The following is a 25,898-nucleotide window of genomic DNA, read 5'->3' on the forward strand; positions in this document are numbered from 1 at the left end:
TCCACCATTATTATGGGTGATTTCAATATCCTCATTGACAGTCCACAATCTCCTCACGTCTCCAAACTTCTCTCTATAACCTCCTCTCTTGGCCTCTCCCAATGGACTGACTCCTCTACTTATCAGGCTGGCCACTGCCTTGATCTTGTATTCACCAGACTATGCTCCACTTCTGATTTCACTAATGCTCCTTTCCCTCTCAGATCACAACCTTATCACCTGCACAATCTCCTCCATTACATCAACCTCAATGTCATTAAAATCAACCAAGCCTCTTCAAACCCTCAGAAATATTAATGCTATTAATTTCCAAAAACTATCCACCTCTCTACAACAACTACTCTCACCAATTTCTATATTCACTTCTCCTGAGACTGCTGCATCATACCATCCCCAGATTTTTGAAAAAGCCCTCAATGAAGTAATTCCAGCTACCCATCACACTCCCTGTAGATCTAAACGTCAACCGTGGCATTCTAAATTAACAAGGCATCTACAAAAACTCACGTAAAGTAGAATGTCAATGGCATAAGTCTCGTACTCCAAGCGACTTCCTTACATATAAGCGAATTCCTTACCGTAATGCTCTGGATGCTGCCAAACAAACTTATATCCAAGCTCAAGCATCTAACCCCAAGCAACATTTTAATACATTTAAATTGCTTCTTACCCAAACTACCCAAACTACCTGCTACTATCTGTGCACAAGATCTTGCTTCCTATTTCAAGGACAAGATTGATAAAATCCAAAATGAACTGGTATGCTCTTCCTCAGCCAGTGACCTCATTTCCCTACCTGAACCCTCTGGCACATTCTCTTAATTTGACCTCTTGTAAATGAAGGATCAACACTATTCTCATCCTCCTACTCTACTACCTCTCCTCTTGATCTTATACCCTCACAAATCAGTAAAGCTCTGTCTCCTGTGCTCATCCCAACCCTAACTAAAATCTGTAATCTCTCTCTACTGGCATCTTACCATCTCTGTTCAAGCATGCAGTGATTACTCCCATTCTGAAGAAACAAAATTCTGATCCTAACACACTCTCTTATTACTGTCCCATCTTCCAGCTCCCATGCCCCTCCAAGCTACTTGCAGAGACTTGTCAACACCCGCCTCACACACTTTCTTAACTCACACAATTTATTGGACTCACTTCAGTCTGGCTTTCGGAACCCATCACTAGAACAGACGCAGCACTGAATAAGGTAGTGAATGATCTGGTTACTGCTAAGGCTAAAGGCCATTACTCACTTCTAATTCTTCTAGATCTCTCTGCTGCTTTTGACACTGTTGACCACTCTCTTCACTTACAAACACTACAATCCCTATGTCTTAAGGATACAGCTCTTTCTTGGTTCTAGTCCTACCTATCTAATTGCTCTTTCAACGTTCATTTTTCTGATTCTGCCTCCTCTTCGCTACCTCTATCAGTTGGAGTGCCAAAAGGCTCAGTCTTAGGTCCTCTGCTTTTATCAGTCTACACCACCTTACTTGGGAAATTAATCAGCTCTTTTGGATTTCAGTACCATCTGTACGCGGATTATACTCAAATCTACCTATTCTGCCCAGATTTGTCAACAGTGTTAGGAGACAGAGTGAAAAGTGATAAGGAAGTGATAAGGTGCCAGCCAATCAGCTCCCAACTGTCATTTTTCAAACACAGCCTCTGAGATAACAGTTGGGAGTTGATTGGCTGGCACCTTATCACTTCCTTATCATTTTTCACTCTGTCTCCTAACACTGCATAGTAAATAGACCCCATAATTATATATCCAACGGCCATCAACAGTTGCCAACCTGAACTCTCCATCACTGTTGATAACTTGACAATCCACTCTGCCCCACAAGCTCGCTGCCTAGGTGTCATCCTTGTCTCTGAACTGTCATTTGTTCCCCACATTCAATCTGTCTCAAAATCATGTTACATACATCTAAAAAACATATCCAAAATTTTACCATATCTCACACAAGACACTGCAAAAACTAATCCATGCACTCATTATTTCCCGCATTGACTATTGCAATAGTCTCCTTACTGGGCTTTCCAATAACAGGCTCTCGCCATTGCAATCTATTATGAATGCAGCTGCTAGGCTGATCTTTCTTGCCAAATGTTCATCGTCTGCTGCTCTGCACTGTCAGTCCCTCCATTGGTTGCCGGTTTTCTACCGTATTCAATACAAAATTCTTTACTTACACACAAGGCTATTAACCAAACCACACCAACATACATCTCTTCACTCATCTCAAAATATCTTCCAACCCATCCTCTCCGCTCAGCACAAGATCTGCGTCTCTCATCCCCATGCATTACTTGCTCCCATTCATGGTTACAGGACTTTCTTCGCGCTGCACCCACTCTATGGAATGAACTATCTCGCATAAAAAGACTTTCCTCTAGTCTCCAATCCTTCAAGCTTTCCCTGAAAACTCACCTCTTCAGACAAGCTTATCAGATTCAAGAACCGGCCACATAACCTTCATAGCTTCCATATCTAATTACATGCCCTTTCGCAGTCCACACACACAACCTCACACATTGTCTTTCTTTCACATCCTCATGACATTTCTGTGTGACTGGATCATACAGCCCACCAAGAAACTGCATTCTGGACCAAAATGCAATATATAGCACCTATCCTTTGCCTATTTCCCTATAGACTGTAAGCTTGTGAGCAGGGCCTTCCTACCTATATGTCTGTCTGTTATTACCCAGTTTTGTTCAATGTTTCCAATTAAAGAGCAAAAAAATATGTTGCGCTATATAAGAAATTGTTAATAAATAAATAAAATTTGAAACCCATCAACCCCCAGCGCCTTACAAATAGGGAAAGATTTAATGGCATTCTCAACTTCCTCAGCAGTATTAGGAGAATCTAAATGCAAACGGTGGGAATTGACCGTGTTGGAAGCACAATGTGAGTAGTGAAGATAACTTGTACCAATGAAAAAGGTCCAATGGAGGTTAGGAGTATGCTGCTCGAACTTTTGGAACTCAACCAATAAGTACTTATTTTGCAAAAAAAAAGAGAAAAGCAAATATAATGTAGACTGTGGAGACCAGAAAACATACAGTCAATATGATGTATGCTCACAGATTCTTGATTGTAATTGAGCCTTGGTTAAAATTGCACCATTACCCGCTGGTGATTGCAGATTGTGCTAGTGACTTTAAAACCTTCTGGTAGGCGTTCCCTTAAGGATACTCAGAAAGGGTTACAAAAAAATAAAACCTAGTGTCTACAGTACTATTGCATATGGTGAATCAGACCAAATTAATCCTTCAAGATAGTACATACCCTTTATAAAAGTGTTATTCGCCTTAGACATTTACAATCCCGATGTCCATCAATTTAATAGTAATGGAATAAAGGGCCCGATGCAGAGCTGCTTGCTAGATGTGATCGCTCCCACGATGTGTATGCAAATTGCGTAGGCAGTGCTGTCGCACAGCAAGGAAGTAAGAAAGATGCCACCAGCACCCATGCACTGCCGGCACCATCAGGACCCCCACCCTGAGGACACCACTGGCACCCCCGCTCTGCCGACATCTCTGGGACCCTGCACTGAGGACACAGTCTGCACTACTGCCCTACGTACTGAGGACATTGTCAGCGACCCCACACTGCCGACACTGCTGGCACTCCCACACTGAGGACACCACCGGCACCTCTGCACTGCTGACACAGTCAGCACACGTGCAGTGAGGACACCGCTAGCAACCCCGCTTTGCCGACACCCTGCACTGAGGACACTGCCAGCACCTCCACACTCCCCACGTACTGAGGACATCGTCAGCATCCCCACACTGCTGGCACTCCCACATTGAGGACACCACCGGCACTCCTGCACTGCCAACACTGTCAGCACACATGCACTGAGGACACTGCTGGCACCCCTGCTTTGCTGGCACCCTGCACTAAGGACACTGCCAGCACCCCCAAACTACCGCCCCATGTATTGAGGACGTCAGCGACCCCACACTGCCACTACTCCCACACCGAGGGCATCCCCACAGAGCCAACTCTGTCAGCACTCCTGCACTGAGAACACAGCTGGCACCCCCGCTCTGCCAACACCGTGACACTGCCAGAACCCCCACTTTGCCAACACCGGCACACTGACGGCACTTCCGCATTGGGGACACCACTGGCACTCTCGCATTGAGGACACCGCCAGCACCCCGCACTGCTGTCACAGTAAGTGCAGTATTGGTGTATCCAACCCACTCTGTATAACACACTGTATCTGTGTTGAAACTTGGAAGCTGAACTGCCACATGTTAGTGCCGCCCACTGCTGTTGCTTAGCTTAGTCAGCCAGCTAGCTGGATGCAACCTTTTGGCCTTAACTAGATGAAAAAATATTGTGAGGTGGTCAAAATTGATTGGAAATGACTGGAAATAAATGTTATTGAGGTTAATAATATGTAGGAACAAAATCAAGCCAGAATTATGTGATTTTAGCTGTTTTTTTTAGAAAAAATCCAAAACCAAAAAAAAAAAAAAAACACACAAGGGCGGTTTTGGCAAAACCAATCCAGATCCAAAACCAGAGGACATACAGATCAAAAACCAAAACACGGGGGTCAGCGCACATCTCTAATAAAAACAGGAGTAACAAAGAGGCGGATGGCGCAGGTGCCAGGCATAAACGAAACCTATTTCTGAAAGCAAGCAAGACAAAGAAGAGAGCCCAAAGGACTCAAATGCTATCTCTCCACCTATCGAAAGACTCATCAATCATAGTATTAAAGTCTCCAATGTAAATAACTGGTATGCCTCTTGACTTGAAGAAATTGGGATCGAGATTTCATGCACATCGGAGGAAAAGTCCTGGAAAACTGCCACCCGCTGACCATTGAATTCCAGGTGACCCTTGGTCCTGTCGAGGCTTAGCACAGCATCATGATCATTGTAATGTAGTATCTTAGCCGTTGGCTGTTTTAAAAAAAAACAACTCAGGTTTTCTTTATTATGCTGTGATATAGGCACGGCGCTGTAACTTCTTAAAAAATACCTATTGCTTGTGGTCTTCATTGAGTGAGCTGAACCAATACAGTACATTCACACACACACACCCCCAAACGCTCCCGGCCTGTCACTCATTCTGCGATGGATTCCACAGTGCATCTAATCGCAGTACGATTGCCATGCACGTGCAGTGCGGTGCATACAGTATGCATGTGCAGTACGCAACAATTGGCCGATCTGCATACGCGGTTGCAGTTGCGATCCATGCTGAATCAGGCCCATGTCTGGCTCTCTTTTACTGAGATAAGAAATGCTAATAATTTTGGATTGTTAATGTTTGAAAGCATCAACACATGATTGATCAAGGTTTCTAATACATAGCAATGTTTCACAGTATTAATATAATACGCCGGATTGTTATGTTTTTCATTAAAACATTAATGCAAAAAACCTGGTTATGAACAAAAGAAAAAAACGGTTTAAACCAAATAAACCATTTTTTTAAAACCTGTGTTTTTCCAACCCTGATCTTAGCAATGAATGTCCTCGGTGGAGACCCTGGAGGAAGGTCCCTAGTAGGTATGTAGTGTTAACTCTATGGTGGGCAGGGTGGCACTTACTGAAGGGCATGATGCCCCCAAAAAAGGAGTGTGGTCACTAGAAAAGGGGGCGTGTCTGAGATGCGCCCCCTTTTCAATTCTGTAGGGGGGCGTGCCCAGTACTCACGAAGATGCTAGGCTGCCCCCAAGCTCTCCCCGCAGTGTGAATAGATGCCGTGCGCATGGCATCTGTTCACTTTCTGGTGAACAGAGGGGGAAGCTGCGGCCCACAGATGGGGACAGCTATTATAGCGGGGCACCGCCATATGGGCAGGGCACATTTCAGCTGTTTCAAATTGGGCAGGGAGCGGTGCCCCACTAAAACAGTCTAATGGGAACACTAGGCATACGATGAGCCCATTCAACAGCAAGCTGAGTGGTAAATGCATCACGGCTAAAGGTGAAACCAACCAGAATTATGTTATTCCAAGGGAGACCGCCATGGCTGGCGCTTCCATTAGGCAACTTTAGGCAGCTACCTCAGGGCGCCGGGACCTGAGGGGTGGCATGCTGAGGCTGTATTGGAGAGGTGGCATTGTCTTGCCTCTCCTGAGCGCCACTCCTTCTGGCTGAGATACCCCTTGAAACCTGCCTACCCCAGCGGCAGGTGTTCATCTACACCCATCTCCCGCAGAAAGCAAAAGAAACTCCAGAAACTGCTGAAGCTGGGTTCGGCGCCTGTGACGTCAGTGTGTCATCGGCAGGCCCACTCTGCTGCTCCAACCCCAGTGTACCCGGCTTCAGGTTCTATGCTCGAGTCTGGCTGCTGGCCGGATTGGGACCAGCGTCTTTCGCCCCATTGCTGCCACCTGCCGAAGTAAGTTTCTGCTGTTCTGCACTTCTGCTCCCGCACTGCCAGGACTCACAGGCTGACAGGTCCTTCAGCTGCTCTGCACTTCTCCAGCGCTCTGTCAGGAATTCCAGGCCGACAGGTCTGGGAGCCAATTAGAGCTCACGGACCTGGGAGCCCTGGCAGAGTGCAGGAGAAGTGCAGAGCAGCAGCAGCTTACCTCGGAGTGGCTTGGTGACTGTCTTTACCCTCCCCACACCTTCCCCACAGCCCACTGGCTCCTCCTTCCCCCCGCTGTTGCCACCTGTATCGAGACCAGCATCTTTCCCCTGCTTCCTGCCCTCCAGTCCCTTGGGGGCACCTGCTGTTTGCTGAATGTATAGGAGCCAGTGCTCTGCTATCGATACTACCTGTCTCCTGCCTACTACCTACATACCTATGTGCCTGCTGTCTACCTAACCTACTGTTAACCAACTGCCCACCTTCCTACTACCTACCTTACTACTTATCTATAGTCTACTATCTACAGTACATACTTACCTACCAATTGCTTACATACTACCTGTATATATGTATGTATATATGTGTGTGTGTGTATATATATATATGTGTGTGTGTGTATGTATATATATATATAATATACTAATATATGTGGATATATATTATATATATAAATATATATGGGGAAGCAGGCAAAAATTTTGCCTAGGGTTCCTAGAAGCCTTGCACTGGCCCTGGAGACAGCCCTCTAGGTTTTTAAGTTTCTGCTGATGGGATGCCATCTGAGACTTTAAAGAGGTCAAACAGCCAAGTATACGAGCACCATTATCCTTTAAGGTGAAAATACGGTTCTCACTGGTCAATATGCATCTCCACCACCCTGTCTGTTACACATTTTTCAGAATCAGTTATAGTTTGTACCAACTGCTCCATAGTGACAGCAGAAGTTTCAGATACGAACCGCCGAGCGACAGTGGAGAAGATCATGCTCTCAGGCAGATTTTCTCCATTTCAAATTCATGCTGTCATCCTACAGGGCTGCCCTTTCCCTCTCTAAACAGTCATATTTCAAGAAACTCATCTCCTCCCACTCCTCAAATCCCCAGCGTCTCTTTTCCACCTTCAACTCCCTCCTCTGTCCACCCCCTCCTCGTCTCCCCTCCTTGCTCTCTGCCACTGACTTTGCTACCTATTTTACATCTAAAATTGATTCCATATGTCAGGACATCATATCCAACCAGTCCCCCAGTTCTCCACCTCCTCCTTTCCTGGACCTCCCCATTCATTTTACTGACTCTGACATCCTCCCCTGTTACTGGAGAGGAAGTTAAGGCCCTTATCCAGTTCCCCCCTTCCTTCCACCTCTCCCCTTGACCCTATACTCTCCTGCCTCCTCCGCTACCTCTCTTCTTCTGCCTGCTCCCATCTTGCCTACCTCCTTAATCTCTCCCTCTCTTCTGGCACTGTTCCTTCTGCATTCAAGCATGAACTTGTCTCCCCCATTCTTAAAAAACCTAACCTTGATCCTAACACTCTCTATAACCAATCTCTCTCCTCCCTTTTGCCTCCAAACTCCATGAACGTATTGTCTACAACCACCTCACCACATTTCTTTCCTCCCACTCCCTCCTTGACCCTTTTCAGTCTGGCTTCAGTTCGCTCCACTCCACTGAAACTGCCCTCACAAAAGTCAGCAATGACCTCCATGCTGCCAAATCCAAGGGCCACTACTCCCTGCTCATTCTCCTTGACTTCTGCTGCTTTTGACACTGTGGACCACCCTCTACTGCTGCATATCCTTCACTCCCTTGGTCTACGTGACCCTGCTCTCTCTTGGCTGTCCTCTTACCTCTCTGACCGCTCCTTCTCTGTTTCCTCTCACGACAATTCCTCCCCACCACAGCCTCTTACAGTAGGTTTTCCCCAAGGTTCTGTTCTTGGACCTCTCCTTTCCTCTCTCTATACGTCCTCGCTAGGTAAACTCATCTGCTCTTTTGACCTCCATTATCACCTCTATGCTAATGATACTCAGATCTACCTTTCCTCACCTGATCTTTCCCCTTCTCTACTGACTCGTATCTCTAACTATCTCTCTGCTATCTCTTCCTGGATGTCCCAGCGATTTTTCAAATTTAATATGTCTAAGACTGAGCTGATCATCTTCCTACCCACCCACATAACATCATGTCCCACTATTTCTTTATCAATAGATGGCATAACTATCTCATCTAGTCCCAAAGTGCGTTGTCTTGGAGTCATCCTGGACTCTTCCCTCTCCTTCAAACCACATATTCAGAACCTCTCACAGTCCTGCCATTTCCATCTCAAGAATATTTTCAAGATCAGATCCTTTCTCACCCAGGATGCCACCAAAACCCTTCATACATTCACTGGTCATCTCCAGATTGGACTACTGTAACCTCCTATCTGGCCTCCCCAAATCCCATCTCTCTCCTCTCCAGTCTGTGCTCAATGCTGCTTCTGCTCATCTTCCTCTCCAAACGCTCTACATCTGCCTCCCCTCTCTTACAAGCCCCCCACTTGTAAGAGAGGCTCCCCTTCCCTTTCAGAACCCAATTCAAGGTTCTCACACTCACTTAAAAAGCCCTCTCCCATTTACTTCTCTAATCTCTCCTGTCACTCTTCTGTCTGCCCACTTAATACACGCCACCTTTCATGCCAATTGATTACTTCCTCCCACTCCCGCTTCCAAGATTTTGCCCGTGCTGCTCCCCACCTTTGGAACTCCCTCCCTCTCCCCATCAGACTCTGCACCTCTCTACAATCTTTCAAACGAGCTCTTAAGAACCACTACTTCATTAAAACCTTCCAGCTCTCATCCTAACTTGCTGCTACATCTTCCTTCCTCCCCGCCTACCCCATCTGTGTCACACCTGTTCATCTGCCCCTCCCTTAAAGAATATAAGCTCTTTCGAGCAGGGCCCTCTACCCTCTTGTGCTTCTCCCTACTGCAATATAATTTATCTCTTAGGGCCTGATTCAGAGCTGGACACTATTGGTGGCTATGGTGGCTATTCAAATGAAACGTTCGCACTTTGCAGTCTGTTCACGCCTCTAGGTCTGAACGAGCGAACCAAACATGCGGTCATTTTTTGGAAAACTACGCCCCCTGGCCGCTCGCATCCTACGTCATGTCCGCTATTTATTAGATTAATCGAGTACATCGACCAGCGTATGAACTGCTCGCTATTCTTGTGGTTGGTTTTTCCTACTGCAATCTTGCGAGCAGTTCTGACTATAAAACAACCCAGTGATGTGGTCAATGATGCTGCTGTATTAATTATGCACACCCATAAAACACCCGTTTTGACCGTTTGGCACGCCTGCGTTCAGATCTCCACTCCCCATTTTCAAGCACCTTCCCCTGTTACCAACCACATACGCCTCCTCCTGTCACTCAAAATAGCAGGCATTCGCTATTTAGCGAACAAACGATTTTCAGCCGCACTGACTGGTTTGCGCATGCGTATTATGATCCGTACGCATGCGCAGTTGTGCAAACATCGCTCGGAACGAATGAGCGGCCACTTACGAGCGGCTCTGAATCAGGCCCTTACTCCCAACCAACACTCGGCTGATTATGTGGGCGTAAAGGTCGCTAATAAAGCAATGTTTATTATACATGTCCATGTCCTGCTTTGTATTGTAAGTCACTGGTTACTTATTTTTTCATGTACTTTGTAAGGCGCTGCGGAACACTTGTGGTGCCATATAAATAAATGATGATAGTGTGACAGGACTGAAAAGGCAAAGAAGGTGGTTGTGGTTCAGCAGGAAGCAGCCTTGAATCTGGCAAGGGGACAGAGCAGGAAAACGTCTTAAGCTTGGCAGACACTGAGGCCTGCGATTTGATAAGTACAAAGCTAACAGCTTAATCCACAGATGGAATAGTCACCTGCAATGAGGGCTAGCACATGTAAGTACTTTCAGGAAAAAGAAAACTAAACAGCTCTGGCTAGTGATAACGCAATATTTTCTAGATTTAAAAACCTTATCATAAAAAAGAAAGGAATAATTCACAAAAGTACAGATTCTAAAATAAATGAAAATGCTTTTACTTAACGACTTAATTATACATGAAAGTTTGTAAATGCAGACTTACAACAGAAACACACAAACTTATTCCAGCAGCAGAAAAATAAATTATTTGCACTGACTAGCATGGACTTACAAGACAACAGTCAGCCAAATTGTTTATACATACGTATCAGCACCCTAGACTCTCGACCTGCACTTCTCTTGTACAGGTTGAGTCTCCCATATCCAAATATTCCGAAATATGGAATATTCCGAAATACGGAATATTTTTAGTATGACTGAGAAAGTGAAACCTTTGCTTTTTGATGGTTCAATGTACACAAACTTTGTCTAAAGCACAAATTATTTCAAATATTGTATAACATTACCTCCAGGCTGTGTGTATAAGGTGTATATGAAACATAAATTAATTTCATGTATGTACACAAACTTTTTTTGATGCACAAAATTATTACAAATATAGTAGAAAATGACCTGCAGGCTGTGTGTATAAGGTGTATATAAATCATAAATGCATTCTGTTCTTAGAATAGGGACCCATTCCCAATATATTTCATTATTTTATGCAAATATTCCAAAATACGGAATATTCCGATATCCAAAATACCCCTGGTCCCAAGCATTTTGGATATGGGAGACTCAACCTGTACTATGGCTTCTCTCCCCCTCTGTCTTTGGTCAATACTTTATACTATCATTTGTCCATACCTCCAATACATTCAAAATGGCGAATAGTAATTTAATTAATATTCATACGTGCTAGACTTTAATTGGTTATATGTCCTAATCATAATATTGACTATATAGTATGTTATCTTCAATTTCTGTTCCCATGTAGCCTTCAGCTGCTGCTTCTTGCAGACCAAGGGTATCTGATTTAACTCTTTTTGTTTATAAAATCTGAGACTTGCTGCCTACTAATCTGTACACGCTAAATACTGACATTTTAAACCTACAATTCTTATTGCTAAACCACTAAACAAGATGGCTGCTGCATCAGACACAGGATATGCCTACTTTAAAGAGGAAAGGGTAGGCCTTATCCGCTGTAGCCTGAGGCCATTCGACAAATACAGTATTCTGCAACTCACACAATAATTTATATATTCTCTACTACTATAATTGCAATAAAAGGAATATACAAGCATGCATATATTCGTGAATTGCTGATGCAACGTGTACAGTCCACATATTCCTGTGTTATCAGCTCCATCCTCTGAACGTCTTCAAACCTCTGCAGAAAGTTAATATCTCTCATAAATTGCATCATTTGATTTCTTCTTAATGCATTGGAACATTTTCTTGAAGCATTTCACTAATATATAGAAAATCAACAACATTATTATGACAAAAATTATTAACCTTCCCAGTGTGTGCATAATGTTGTTTAACCAATTTCCAACCCATGTTAACCATATGCTGGGGTTCAACCAGGTGAACCACACCGTCACGTTTATTTCATTCAGCAAATTCATTTTTAACCTGAGTAATTTAATTCTACCTTTCTTTTATTATTTCTTAAGCATTAGAAAAATTTGTAATGTAGGTGCAACACTGTAACCCATACACCATCTGTAATGTCACACAATATCCTGAAGTTGCAGCTGTAAGGTAATCCAACACCTTTCTGTGCTGCATTAATTCCATTTTTATTGCTTGAAGCTCTTCCTACGAATCTAAAAGTACTGTCATATATGTCTGTGATATTATTAAATCTCCCAGTTCCTGTATCATTCTTTGATTTGCAGTTATTCCCCATGTACCAAATGTTATTATGTTACCAAATCCTAAACCAACCTTGTAACCTTGTGACAGTGTAAAAAGGTGTCTGTACTTCTCATGTACTACTTGTATCTTTTTTTACCATTTTTACTTTTCCCGAGAGTGATTGTTGCATATATGTTTCCTTTAGATCCTCATGTTTTATTATCACTGCGTCAGATAATAAAACATATTCCAAAGTAGTTTACCGGTAACCATTTATAAGCCCTTTGTCCACACACATAATATAACCCCTGTGGTAGTGTGCATGGTCTATTAGACAATATGTTTGAAAATGCATCATAAGGAACATTACAACGAGCACTCTTTTCATCCATACTTTCTTTTTTCTGAGCACACTGTACAATATGATGATTACATGTTTATTGTACCCCAACACTTTTTCTGCCATTATACATTTCAACAATTCATTCACACAGTCTTCATTATTAGGTTTTGTATATTTAATCATTTCTAAAAGAGCCTTTCCCTAATCACGTTTGGTTTTAAAAGGTCCTTCTTGTAAGATTGTGTTACAAACACTGGTTCCCAAATAAGTCCCTTCGGCTCTCTCTTCCCATACTGTTTTGTTAATGCATGTGATGTTGCCCTGGTCATACCTTTCATACTTTGTTAATTTTAAACCCATGGAGTCATTAACCTTATAAGGTTCAACTGTGTGAGTTTCACATAGCGAGTGAAATTTTGTTTGATTTGAGTGTAATGGGATAGCCATTAACCCAACATTCCCGGAATGGTATGGTAGGTGACTACATACCCAACAATCAGTTAACCTTATTGTTTTCCCTGTCATCTCATGATAGGTGTCTAGGGAGGAAGTGTCAGTTTGTATAGAGGTACTGTCTTTGCACCATTGTATACACCTCTTTTCTGGATTTAGACCACAATATTCACATATACACCTTGGAATTGGGGAAAGACCACACTTTTTCCCTTCCATAATGGCTCTTCTTTTCTGATACTTTACCAGATGTATCTTATCCCAGGTTGTGGTATTGAAATTTTTAGTTACCTGTATTTTGTTACCTTTGTGTATTTTCCTTTCAACCACTTTATGAATTTTTACCTCTGATCCGTACCTATACCTGGGAGTATCAGTAATAAACTGAGGCCCTGATTCAGAGCCGGACGCTCTGACAGAGCGCTCGCTCTGAATCAGGGCCGTCCTTCTTAATTTTTAGAGCGGTCTCCTGGCCGCTCGTATAGCTGTGGGTGACCACCCACAGCTATAGCGAGCGGCCAGGAAGATGGTCACGATGGTCAAGATCATTGCGACCATCAGGCTTGCGACGAGACCCTCGTGGTAGGGTCTCGTTGCCGCAAGCCCTGGAGTGCTTTCGGCTCTATCAGAGCTGAGAGCACTGCCACTGATATCACTTGTGATGTCAATGGGCTGGCCCCAGATGGTAGGCATTCCCATGGGAATGCCTCCGTCTGGGCAGCCACGCCCCCAGCACGCCCACCAAAGAGGACGTGCTGTCACTCACCATTGACAGCACTCCCCCTTTGGTACGAGACATGGAGCGACGGCTTGCCCGTCGCTATCCGGGTCTCACGCATGCGCATGATGGAGCCGGCTCCGTCGTGCGCATGCACACTGGGCCAACATCGACCCGCTCGCGAGCGCTGAATCAGGCCCTGAGTGTGTACCCTGTTCGTTACAATCATGGATTTCAAAACAGGAGTGGAATCTTCCAGTATGACTCTGGCAGTACCCCTAGGATAACTCTCAACACCGTCCTCGTCGGCCACCAGTCCTTGACAGCCGCTATACACTATAAAAAATAAAAAATGTTAAATGCAACAAAAATAACTGTCCCAATCAATGGATGCACAGAGGCTTGTTCACACATAGCTATCTTTCTTTTTCTTTGTCCACAACCCGCAGAAACATCACTAAGGATATTTCCCGATTCTGTGAATCTCATCTTGGTCTGAACTATGGCTTTGTTCAGGCCCATCATCAAATAAGTTCGTTAAATTTAAATCACAGCCAATGTCTTTATCTGTGTCTTCTTTTGCTTTAACTGACCTCACCGCCGGGTCGGAAACCTTCTTGCAGTGAGATGCGCAAATCCAATTGTCCTTTTCTTCCACTCTTAAAGATGTCGAGGTTGTTAGCAGATCCTGGAATGGGCCTTGCCATTGATCTACGAGACAACCAGAACGTAAGAAATTTCTTACCATCACATAGTCTCCAGGCTGGACTCCATGACAAGGCCCTCTGGGAGTCTTTTCATAAGCTTTACTTGTAAAGTCTCAGATGCTATGAGAATTGTATAACATAGGGCCTGATTCAGACCCAGTTGCAAGCGCTGAGCGCTCGCAACCGGGTTGATGATGGCCCAGAGCGCATGCAAACAACCCGGATAGCGACGGGCAATCCGTCGCTCCGGGCCTCGCACCAAAGGGGGCATGCTGTCGATGTTGAGTGACAGCATGCCCCCTTTGGTGGGCAGGTCGGGGGGGTGGCTGCCCAGACGGAGGCGTTCCCATGGGCCTACCATTTGGGGGCGGCCCAACTGACATCACAAGTGATGTCAGTAGGAAAGCTTTCGGCTCTGAGCGGAAAGCTCTCTGGGGCTTGTGGCCACGAGACCCTACCACAAGGGTCTTATCGCAAGCCCGATGGTCTTGACCATAGCAACCATCCTCCTGACAGCGTCCGGCTCTGAATCATGGCCAGAGTCCGTAGTTAAATCATATGACAATGATAAGTCTGCTGCTGGACTTACAATGATGTTAGGCAGTTCTCCAAAAAGTATCTCATAAGATGACAAGTTAAGTGGCCGCTTTGGAATGGTGCGGATGCTATACAAAACCATAGGTAAAGCCTCCAGCCAACTCATGGCAGTCTCCACACCCATCTTAGCTAACTTGTTTTTAATAGTCATATTAACACGTTCGATTCACCCTGACGCCTGGGGTCAATACGACGAATGCAAGCTCTTTATACCTACATATTGACACATTGCTTGGAATACAGTACCTTCCCTTTTAAAATGTGTACCTCTGTCACTTTCAATAACACATGGGATATCATATCTGGACACAAATTCCTGTACCAATTTCTTTGCTGTGAATGATGCAGTACATCGGGAAATGCTTCTACCCAACCGGAAAACATCGGTTATCATTAAGACATATTGAAAATTTCTTACTTTCGGCATTTGAATAAAATCAATCTGCAATCTTTGAAACGGACCAGTGGTGGGAGGAATGTGAGATGGTTCTGTGGGAATCGATTTTCAGGGATTCATTCTCAGACAGACAGATGAGACATGACCGGGCCTTACTTTCTGCACAAGATGAAAATCCAGGTGCACACCAGTAGCTCCCAATCAATATACACATTCCCTCTCTCCCTACATGGGTCATCCCATGGGCAGCTTCCGCCAGTGCTGGAAGGAGGGATCTGGGAGCCACTGGTCTACCCTGACCATCTCTCCAAAGACCATCAACCTCTTGCTTACATCCCTTCATCGTCCACGTGGCACGTTCATGTGCAGTGCATACCTTCTGTGCTTCTATCAGCTTTTGCTGATCCATAGTCTGAAAAGTATTGATTTGTACAGTGGTGTGATTCACGACAGCTACATCCTGGCGGTTTCATCTGCTCTTTTGTTACCCAATGACAGGATCAATTCGTGAGGTGTGAGCTTGACACTTAGCAACTGCTACCTGGGCAGTTGTATAGCCTCAATAAGCTCTTTTACTTGCCTGGCATGGGATATTGGGGTACCTGAAGCTGTCAAGTATCCTCATATAGCCCATATCATGCCGAAATCATGCACGATGCCATAAGCATATCTGGAATCTGTGAAAATGTTAACCGCCCAGCCCTCAGCCAGGTGACAGGCTCTGGTAAGAGCTATCAGCTGTCGAAGCCGGATAATTGGCTGAGACAGGATTGGTTTAAAATCAGAACTGCACGATGCCATTTTGCGAATGGCAATGAGACGCCATTTTGCGATTGGCCGCCCAGCACCATTTTAGTGAAATTCACCACTATCAGTACATACGGCGATGCTATTATTCTGCGTCGTGCAATTCCCACGCAATAGAAAGGAGTTAAAAGTCCACACCACATAAATGCAGACAGTCGCTAAAACATATGAACTAATTATCCCTGCAAGACACGCACCATAGTATACTCCACAATACACATGGTTGCACAACGCTAACAACCGTCTTTCCCCAATTCCCTAATACTTAGACACTGCACACTTACATGAAAGGTTCCCTAGTATTAAAGTGTAATATTCAAGGTTTATTCAGTGAATATTAATGTTGTGTAATAAAGGTTATTTGATATCTAAGGTTTAGTACATTGGTAAGCAGACCGTGTCTGGTGTTGTACTGATCCACTGTGTCTCCACAGATTTCCGGTACCATCGGTGAGAAGATAGGAACCTGCGTCTGCAAACTATGGACTATAGAGAGTTAAAACATTAAAATGTACTGTGTAATGTTAGCAGCTTAGATTAGCATGCAGCGGGAAGAAGGACACAAAGGGCGGTTGGAGGCTGTTTGTGTTTGTGTCCATTTGAAATTGTCCAATAAACTATCCTGTAACAGAAACACCTTTAAGAAGAACCAATGGAATCATGCCAAACTTGTCTATTGTATTGCCTATCCCTGCAAGAGTATATATGTGCTCTCTCTGACCCCAGTCTGGAGTCTTCTTGCTGTGCTGTTGACGGAGATTTCTAATGCTGATTCCAGTATCTGGGCCCAGAGCTCGTGCGTATATAACAACTGTACCGTGGGTCTGTATGATTTATTTGCGCTAATTGTCTTTAGATCACAGCGTGTAACCATCTGTTTTTATGTTGAATAATAACTTTTTGTGCTTTGGAACCACATTCAAAGTCTGAAGGCATTTATTTACTGTGCGACTCATTACGCTAAATTGCAACAATTTTAGAAGGTATAGGTAGGATTGCATAGAGGCTTAAATCAGGTATCAATAATTGGGGTCTCGCAGTGTTAATCACGCCACCGGTCACTCGATAACACTCGGTATTGATCTCTCAGCAAAAGGGTGGAGGCACCTGACAGGAGAATGCATTCTGCGTTCGAAATCTGTTACTACTGTTGCTGAGAGTCCGCTACCTGTTATTGTGACTTTAGGAGCGCTGACTGAGAATCCAGGGATGAGGGAGGAAAAAGTTTATTTTCCTTCATCGATAGTTTTTTTTTGTTGTGTGTGTTAAAAAGGAGTAGTGCATTATTGTGTATGTGACTAGTCGCACAGTAGCGTATATGAATTGCCTGTATTGCTGCAACGTGTTTTGAACAAAGCCGTTGAGATTGCATTATTAGTGTTGCCAATAGCTGGGTGAAAGTGTATTCTTTTTCTGCGCAGGAAAAAAGTGTGTAACAGTGAGCATTTGTTGGTTTAGGGTGTAACACAGTTCCTAAAAGGTTAGGGTATCGTATGACCCTTAAGTACTAGGCACAAGGGTTGGCCTAGTAGCTCGGTAGTAGATACCGTTCTAACACATAAGCAGGTGTATCTGTTGTCTTTGTTGTAGGTTCGGCTCCCAGTGTGATTACAGTGTTCAGTGATCGGTTAGGGTTATTTGAGCATTGTTATTGAACTGCACAGTTTTGGCTAAATTGTGATTGTGAACTGGGTAGAGGGTGGACGAAATCACTGAAAAGGGTATTATTGGAATATTTACATGCTAGCAGTTGAAAGGTAGTCAAAAAGGGATTAGGTGCGTGGAAGCAGTCTGATTATTCTTCCATAGGTGTGTGGGCACATCCTGTTAATATTGTCCACAGGTAAGTGAAAGTATCTTGACTGTCTTTCACCAGTCTAAATCTCTATTGAAAAGCTTAGGGTTCTCCCAGATGGGGGCCAAGCAAACGGTAGAGATGTTAGATGATGTGTTGCTTTTGGAAGCGCCGCTTGGGTAGGCACGCCATATTATGCATACTAAGTACGGTGCTTATACAATTAGGTACTGTGATGTATGGTTTAAAATGAAAATGAAGAGTGTTAGACCATTTCCCAGAATTGGCAGTTTTGATAAGGAGGTATTGAACAATGTCCAAGATAGCATCTGTATGATGCGCTCTCAAATGAAAAAGGTAAAATATAATGAGTGTTTAAAATTATGGCAGCATGAGGGAGATTCATGGCTTAAAGGTGTGCAAGCGACACAAACTAGCGTCGTGAGCACGATACCGGAAAGTACACCCGCAGCGTTAAACTGCGGTGCATGCGTGCGCGCCACGAGATAGTGTGCACGTGCAGCAAGGTAGCATTGTGGAAGGTATTGCCAGTGGTTCACGCACACCACCGCCGCCCTATGCGGATGGGGGTGCAGGTACTGTTGTTAAAAAAAACCATAAAAATTTAACAAGTAATTTGTACCCTCTCTTAAGTAATCATAAGGAAAATGTTTATGATGCGCATGATGAGCCTATTGTTACAGTATGTCTGCCATTTCCCATGCTGTACACATGTTAGATGCTCCACCATGACAAGCACAAGTGGTGCCGCCATCTCCATCAGTAATAGTACAGGAAGTGTTAACATCCACTGCACCCGTAGACGAAGTTGTTAACCCTATATGTAGCAGTAATAGACTAAACCCCCAGCCAGGTAATAAGGTTAAAAGTAGCAGTGCGGCCGGTCTGCATCCCATCCGGACAATAACTGTTCCGAATGGGAATGCGGATGCGAATGGTGGAGTGCTCACCAGGGAGGTAGCAATGCATTGTCCTTGGACAAGAGCGGAGCTAAACTCCATAATGAATGATTTCCCCGATCCTAAAAAGGAATTAGCAAAATGTCAAAGATTTTTGAAAAATTTGGGTAGTTCTCACGAGCCAACCAATAAAGATTGGTGAGTTGTGTTAAGGGCTTGTCTTCCACACAATACCAACGTGCCAAAATTTATTATGGATTTATGGATTGTGTATTGGATGGAGATGTTTCCTTAACAGATGAAGTTAACCAAGGTAACATTTCCCGCATTGTAACTCAATTGGGTGTATATTTTCCAGTAGTAGTTAACTGGAGCTAAATTTTCACCATAAAACAAAAAGAGAGTGAATCTGCAGAGGATTATTGTTACCGAGCTCTGCAGGATATCACCCAGTACACTGGGTTAGAAGATATTAAATATAGCACTCATCACCGGGGAATGATTGTCACTGTACTTATGGATGGTCTAAAAGAGAACCTAAAGACCCGAGTTCAGACCTCACAGCCTGGCTGGATGGGAGTCACTGTAGACACCCTCATAGAATCCGCTATTGAACATGATAAGAACATCTCTAAAAAGAGAGACCCAGAGCGAGAAACTAATGGCTGTTAGTATTCAAGCTCTAGAAGGAATGACTGTAATATCACAGCCAACAGACACACCTACACCTACTCAGCTACACGTCCTCACCAATCGTGCATCACCTCAAACACAGCCCTACCCCACTTATCACACACAACCACAACACCCATACTATCCACAACCACCATATTTCCCTCAATGTCCCTACCCATACCCACCACCTTTCCCTACTGCTCAACCCACAGAGCAATCCTTTCATCCACCCCACTCACGAAAGTGTTTCAACAGCAACCAACTGGGACATATAAGTAGGAACTGTAAGGTGAAGAGGGTAGGACCCCCTAACCAGGGAATACCTGGATATCCCCATATGGGATATACACAGAGCACAGGAAGCACACAACAGTCACCAGCTCCAATTGTGGCCGTAAATGCTGTATTGGAGAGTGTGAGTCAATGCTAGGGGTCAGGTCATACCTGTAGTCTACAGATAGTCAGGTTAACGGGAACTACTAGGGAAGAACCGGTAATGATGGTTGATGTAGCTGGTACTAAATATCCTTTTCTTGTAGACACAGTGGAGACCAGGCCAGTGATAAAATCTCCCGTTAACTTATAGGTAATCAATGAGACAGTCCCAGCAATGGGGGTAATGGGTAAAGTGCAACATTATCCTTTAACAAAATCCACAGAGGTCACTATCGGGCCATTGCATACCAGACATTCTTTTCTCCTGGCAGCAGCAGCTCCTACTAACCTACTGGGAAGGGATTTGTTATGTAAGATGGGATGTGTCATATATTGTACCCCTGGTGGTGTATTTTTAGATATCCCAGAGAGAGTTGTGCACGAGGTGAGGGATATGTTGGACACTCCCCAAAGGATAATGTATCACTCCACCGGTTTAAGTGAAAATCCATCTCGGGTAGATCAAATGGCATCCCAAATTCCAGATTCACTTTGGACCAAGGATGGACAGTATACTGGATTAATGGCAAACGTAAGTCCCGTAATGGTAAATCTAAAAAGTGGTAGGCAAGCCCCCAAAATTCCCCAGTACCCATTAAAACAGGAGGTAGAATTAGGGGTTTATTGATTGTTACAGCAGGGAATTTTAGTTCGTACAGCTAGTGTAGCCAACAGTCCCATCTTTCCTGTAAAAAAGTGGTGGGAGGGGTTATAGGCTGGTACAAGACCTTAGAGGGGTTAATTAGGTGGTAGAGAGCCAATTTCCCGTAGTGCCAAATCCAGCTGTCATTCTCATGCATATCCCACCAAATGCAACCCATTTCACTGTTATTGACCTCTGTTCTGCTTTCTTCTCTGTGCCTTTTCATCCTGTCAGTACCTATTCGCCTTTACAAACAGGGGTGTACAATACACATGGACACGATTGCCCCAAGGTTTCATAAACAGCCCCAGTATCTTTTCCCAGGCCTTACATGACTGTTTACAATATTTTCAACCTGCCAATGGATCTGTTCTAATACAATATGTGGACGATTTATTGTTATGTTCTGATTCGTTTATATCATGTTTAAATGATACTAAACTTTTGCTGCTCCATCTCTTGCAAATAGGACACAAGGTTGCCAAGGACAAACTATAGCCATGCCAGTCCATGGTTAAATATTTGGGACACTGCCTAAATCAGGGGTTACGACATCTCACAAACGACAGAATCCAGGCCATACAGAACATGACACTGCCGCAGACCCAACAGCAAATTCATACCTTCTTGGGAATGTGTGGATACTGCAGAATGTGGATCCCAGGTTTTTCTATTTTGGCCTTGCCATTACAGGACTTAGGGCCTGATTCAGAGCCAGACGCTATCTGCGCTCGCTCGTCCAGAAAAAGGGGCTGGCTATTTAAATTGACCTTTCGCTCTTTGTGGTCTGTTGATGCCTCTATGTCTGAATGAGCGAACAAAACATGTGGACTTTTTTTGTAAAAAACGCCCCCTGGCCGCTCGCATCATACGTCATCTCTGCTATTTATTAGATTAATCCAGTACATCGAAAGGCGAATGAACTGCTCGCTATTCATGTGGTTGCATTTTCCTACCGCAATCATGCGAGCAGTTCTGGCTAAAAGACACCCAACTGACGTGGTCGATGACGCTGCTTTGTTAATTAAGCACACCCTTAAAACGCCCGTTTTGACCTTTTGGCACGCCTGTGTTCGGATCTCCACTCCCCGTTTTCAAGCACCTTCCCCTGTTACCACCCACAAACGCCTCATCCTGTCACTCAAATTAGCAGGTATTCGCTATTTTGCGAGCACACGATTTTCGGCCGCACTGGCTGGTTCGCGCATGCGTACTAAAACCCATATGCATGCGCAGATGTGCGAACATCGCTCGGAGCGAACGAGCGGCCGCTTACGAGCGGCTCTGAATCAGGCCCTTAGGGCCTGATTCAGAACCGGACGCTCAGACCAGAGCGCTCGCTCTGAATCAGGGCCGGCCTAGCTTAAAATGGAGTGGCCTCCTGGCTGTTCGCATAGCTGTGGGTGACCACCCACAGCTTATGCAAGCGGCCAAAAAGATGGTCGCGATGGTCAAGACTATCGCGACCATCGGGCTTGCGACGAGACCCTGCGGTAGGGTCTCGCTGCCGCAAGCCCAGGAGTGCTTTTGGCTCTATCCAAAAGTCCAAAACATGTGGACTTTATTTGTAAAAAACGCTCCCTGGCCGCTCGCATCATACGTCATCTCTGCTATTTATTAGATTAATCGAGTACATCAAAAGGCGAATGAACTGCTCGCTATTCATGTGGTTGCATTTTCCTACCGCAATCATGCGAGCAGTTCTGGCTAAAAGACGCCCAACTGACGTGGTCGATGACGCTGCTTTGTTAATTAAGCACACCCTTAAACGGCCACACCCAGACGGTAGGTGTTCCCATGGGAACGCCTCCGTCTGGTCAGCCACACCCCCAGCACGCCCACCAAAGGGGGCGTGCTGTCACTCACCATCGACAGCACGCCCCCTTTGGTGCGAGACCCCGAGCGACGGATTCCCCGTCGTTCGCCGGGTCTCGCGCATGCGCACGACGGAGGCGCCTCCGTCGTGCGCATGCGCATTTGGGTAACATCGACCTGCTTGCGAGCATATAGCGCTCGCGAGTGGGTCTGAATGAGACCCTTAGTCTCTTCCTCAAAGCCCGATCATGTCATACACACAGAGGAATCAGAGCAGGCTTTCCTTAATCTTAAGGATAGTCTGACAAGAGCACCTGCATTGGGAATACCTGATTATGAAAAACCTTTTGATTTGTATTGTATGGAAGCCGATATTTGCGCAGCAGATGTCCTCACACACAAACATGGTGATGCCAGTAGGCCTGTAGCATACTACAGTGCACAATTGGACACTGTGGCAAGATCATTCCCAATATGTTTAAGAAGTGTAGCAGCAACTGCTCTATTGGTCAGTAAGAGTGAGGATGTAGTACTAGGCCATGATATGATTGTCTATAATTCCCATGCTGTATCTGCTTTGCTAACCTCTGCCCAAACCAGACATGTCTCCTCAGCTAGGTTCACAAAATGGGAACTAACCTTAATAGCACCTGCAAACATCACCATCAAAAGGTGCAGTACATTAAACCCAGCTACGTATTTACCATATGTGCAACATGATGCACAAAGGGTGGAGAGAGGTGAGCCGCCTGCAGCAGGTGAGTTCTGCAGGTTTATTGATGCATATGATTGTATGGAATATCTGAATCAAACCTTTACTGCAAGACCTGACATATGGGATACACCTTTAGAAAATGCACTGGTGGCACTAAAGAGAGCGTGTGAATTAGCGAAAGGTAAATCTGCTAATATCTACACTGACTCTAGGTACGCCTTCGGTGTAGTACACGATTTTGGTGCCTTATGGTGTCTGAGAAAATTTATGACAGCAGCAGGCACACCAATTGCACATTCCAAACATATAAAAGGACTACTAACAGCAATTCAATTGCCAAGGGCAGTGGCAGTAATTAAGTGTAAAGCCCATACATGTGAAGAGGATCCGGTGTGACTAGGCAATAACAGGGCAGACAGCTGCAAATTGGGCAGCAGGGTTAAAAATGAATGTACCAACTGAACAAATCATGACTTTCCAAGTAATTGATATGCTGAAATTAATTGAGATGCAAAATTTGTGTTCTACCCAGAAAAAGTCAGTCTGGAGGTCCAAGGGGTGTGGGCAAGAGTCCTCTGGACTCTGGAGGGACGGACAAGGTAAGCCAGTGGCTCCCAAGGCATACTGCCCCAGCCTGGCTGAGGCAGCACACGGTCTGACTCATTTGGGAAAGCAAGGTATGTGCAAATTGGTGAGAGCATACTGGTACGCACCAGGTTTTTCTTCTCAAGCGGAAAAGAGAGCAATGTCCTGTCTGACCTGCTTGAGGAAAAACATTGGGAAAATGATCCCTACCGAACCATCTCACATTCCTCCGGCTGACGGACCTTTCCAGGTAATACAAATTGATTTCATCCAATTACCACCCTGCAGGAATCTCAAGTATGTATTAGTTTGCACTGATGTGTTTTCCAATTGGGTTGAGGCATACCCAGCTGCCACTAATACTGCTGCGTTTACTGCCAAGAAAATTGTTCAGGAGTTTGTGTGCAGATACGGTATCCCTAATTATCGAGAGTGATAGGGGTACTCATTTCACAGGTGATGTTTTCCAAAATATGTGTAAGCTGATGGGTATTAATAGCCGACTTCACACCCCCTACCGACCTCAAGCCAGTGCCAAGGTGGAGAGGATGAACAGAACTATTAAAAACAAACTAAGTAAAATCATGGCAGAGACTGGACTAGGACGACCAGAAGCATTACCGTTGGTCCTACATAGCATAAGGACCACTCCTAGATCCCCTCTAAATCTGTCCCCTTTTGAAATACTGTTTGGTAGACAACCTCATTTGATTATATGTCCGCAGGAGGATTTGAAAGGTAACAACGAGGTAACTGTAAAGTATCTTATAACAATGAGTAAACAGTTAAAACAGCAACAGCAGAAACTGAAATTGTTGTCCCATGATATGCCTGAAACAAACTGTCAAGATGTTGAACCTGGAGAATATGTTATGATCAGAATTTTTTTTGCGTTCAGGTTGTTTGACTGATCGTTGGGAGGGTCCGTATCAGGTGTTGCTGACGAGTACCACATCTTTGAAGGTGGCCGAGAGAGATACCTGGGTCCATTCCACTCACTGCAAAAAGGTCAACCAACCGGGGGAGAAACAAGGCTGAGATGAGGCTGATAACGTGGACCTGTCGATCACGAGCTTGTTCCAGGAGGATTAAAAGGTGGCAGTGAGATACCTGAGCTAAAGAAATTTGCAGATCCTTGCTGCGGCGATGGACTGGTCTGCTGTGTTCATTTTTATATTCTCTTCCAGAGTTTCCATAATCCTGGTTTGTTCGGGGATTTCTGGTTTCTGTGACGGGGGACCGATAGAGGAGATGGGAGCTTATGGCAGAATTGACGGAGTAGAGTCGAAAGGAGGAGTGCTATGCCAATCAGGGGAGTGTCTGACCAATCTTAGTACTGTAATTGTTAAGAGATCTGCTATTTTGGATACTCGGAGACAGTGTGAAGGTCTATCGTCTGAAGATTATTGTATGTGTGAGTTCTGTGGGTCCGTAATTGATGAGAGATGCATCCAACGGTGTCAACCCAAGTATAATCAGTATTGGGGTGGGTATCCTTTAGAGGATTATCACACCATGGTGGGCAAAATTTTTAACCAAACCGACTGTTGGGTGTGTTCTCACGTGCCCCATAATGTAGTATTAGTGCCCTTCCCGTTAAATATCTCTGAAATTCTAGAATTGCAAAAAGGGAAGAGACTGGACGGAATATTTCTTAATACCAAACCACCCCATTTTAAACTCCACCAGTACCAAGTAGATAAATCACTTTTATGTTTACACATCACCAACTCCAATGAACCAGGAAGTTGGGAGGTGACTGGGAATAATCAGACGATGACCTTCTCACAATGAGCTGATCGTGAGCCTATGAATTATGAACTGTTACGGAAAATTAGGTCAGGTGGAAGACACTTCCGGTATAAATATACACTGAATTCCACCAAAGAAATGGTTGGTAGAATACCAGAAGGGTACTGTGCCAAGGTTATACAACCAGAAACATGTATTTGCCAGATGGGAGAACCTGAGATAGGATGATTTGTGAGGGAAATGTGTTTGATGATCATGATGCATACTGGGCCTGATTCAGACCCACTCACGAGCGCTCGGAAGTGGGTCGATGTTGCCCAAGTGCGCATGCGCACAATGGAGGCGGCTCCGTCGTGCGCATGCGTGAGACCCGAATAACGACGGCCAAGCCATCGTCATGGGTCTCGTA

Source organism: Taudactylus pleione, unplaced genomic scaffold, assembly GCF_031769625.1.
Source record: "Taudactylus pleione unplaced genomic scaffold, aTauple2 ptg000116l, whole genome shotgun sequence".
NCBI classification, from domain to species: Eukaryota; Metazoa; Chordata; class Amphibia; order Anura; family Myobatrachidae; genus Taudactylus; species Taudactylus pleione.